A 2,159-nucleotide genomic window follows, 5' to 3' on the forward strand; every position below is an offset into this window, starting at 1 on the left:
AACATCATTGAGACCTAGTCCCAGGTCTATAATCTGTGTAAATGTTACTGTCCATGCCGAGACCACACCAACCTTCAAAAGGCCCCCCCCCCCAAATGCTAACCTCCCTTTTCTCTCTATTTTGATCACCCTACATCCAACAACAAGTGGCTGAGGACTGACAGGCTAGCAGGAATGGAGAAAGCAAGGCTGCAGATGTGGCCTCTCCTCACACAGAGACATCTGTCCCCAGGGATCTCAGCATGTTGGAAGTAACAGCCCAAACACTTCATAACTGCTAAATGTTTCCAGATGGAAGCTAGCTCTCTTCACCTCATGGATGGAGCATGGTTGGGTGCTCCCCCTCACCACACCTACATCAGACAAACACCAGCATTATATCACCTCTATATGTCCAATGGGGCAGATTTTTTTCCCAAGTGGGTGGCTAAAGTAGACCTTCAAGAGCCCTATTAAAATGATGAATGCAAAAAAAAAAAACCTCTTAAGCCTTCCATGTCTCCCTGTGGCCTACAGGATCGATCTCACATTCTTTGGGCATGACATTCGGGCTTATGTAGCCCCTCCCATTCTCTATAATAATCTCATTCCTCGTCCACACCTGGCTAAGTGGCTCCCTGAAGTTCTGTTAAGTTGTTCAAGCCTCTTCCAGCCCCCATACCTGAGCCAATGTATCATCTGCTCAATTTTTCCTTCTTGTAGCTTGAAGCGAGGGTGGTTTCCAGGGAAGACCAACAGAGTCAACTAACCTGGACCCCTGGGAGCTCTCAGAGACTGAGCCATCAACAGAGAGCACACACGGGCTGGACTGAGGCCCCGGCACATATGAGGCAGATGTGCAGCTCAGTCTCCATGTGGGTCCACCAACAACTGGAGCAGAGGCTGTCCTCAAAGCTGTAATCTGATTGTGGTATCCATTCCCATCAGGCCTGCCTTGTTTGACCTCAGGGGAAGAGGATGCACCTAATCTTGCAGAGACTAAATGTGCCATGTTGGGGGGATACCCAGGGGAGCTCTACCCTCTCAGACAAATAGGCGAGGGAACACGGAGGAGGGACTTTGTGAGGGAGCACCAGGATGGGGTCATCATTTAAGATGTAAATAAATAACAGGTAACAGGTGGGTTCAACTCTGGCTGCCGAGTGGAATCCCTGTGAGAACATTCAAACAGTGTGATCCCAGCTTAGACCAACTGAGTCAGAATGCAGTTAAAGGCACCTGCCTGCCACGAGCCAGCAATGGAGTGTAGCAGAATTTGCAGGCATGAGCTGGTGACTAATCTACTTGCCAGATTCTGCTTCTAAGGCACACATGCTCCTGAAGTCAGAACACTGAATTCTGAAGTGGGCTGAGTAGCTAGCAGCTGGCATTCCGGATGAGTCTGCACTCTTTGTGGAACTTCTTCCCCACAGAGGCCCTGGTTGTATGAGCGCTCACTGTTCAATCTGAGGCAATGTGCTAACCAATAGTAGTTGATAGGTTCCCACTATATGAGTGGTTCCTCTTGTGCAAACAAGCAGACACTGTTTCCTGAAACCAGCCCTGCAGTGGTTTATCTCTGTGACCTGCAGTGTGGATTTTGGTTTCTTTAAAAACATAGAAATGTTTTGGGGAAAATGTTTTTGTTTTTAAATCCAGGTGTGGTATATGGGGCTACTTCAGATCGTCCACAGCCGCAGAGCGTGATTTGCCTCGCACTCTGGCAGGATCATGATTTTGCCAGAAGTAGATAATTTTTGCAAGTGTATGATGTTTGAAATTCTTGATGACTCTTGACAGGGTATATAAATGCAAGAGCCCCAAAAGGGATGTGGCAGCTGCTGTTCCTCCTGCTGCTTGCTGCTTGGAGATATCCTGATGACAAAGTCTAAAATTGCCCCAAGGAACTCAATGCTTCTAATCAGGAAGTAGTTTAACGATATTGATGCCCCTTTCCCCTCTAGCCTTCTTTCTCTCCTACCTAGTGTTTGGGGTTGGAAGGGGTAGGGTGGAAAAGTGTGATAGAAGTAAAAACTCATAAAGTAACCAAAAGTCCAGCTACAGTGCCCTTTACTGACCCATAGGCATTGCTGCCTTGTGGGGAGATGCCTTGCTGCTTGCTGCTTGGTTGCTGCTTGCTGCTTGCTGCTTGCTGCTTGCTGCTTGCTGCTTGCTGCTTG

This window comes from Grammomys surdaster, unplaced genomic scaffold (genome assembly GCF_004785775.1).
Source record: "Grammomys surdaster isolate TR1022 unplaced genomic scaffold, NIH_TR_1.0 227, whole genome shotgun sequence".
NCBI classification, from domain to species: Eukaryota; Metazoa; Chordata; class Mammalia; order Rodentia; family Muridae; genus Grammomys; species Grammomys surdaster.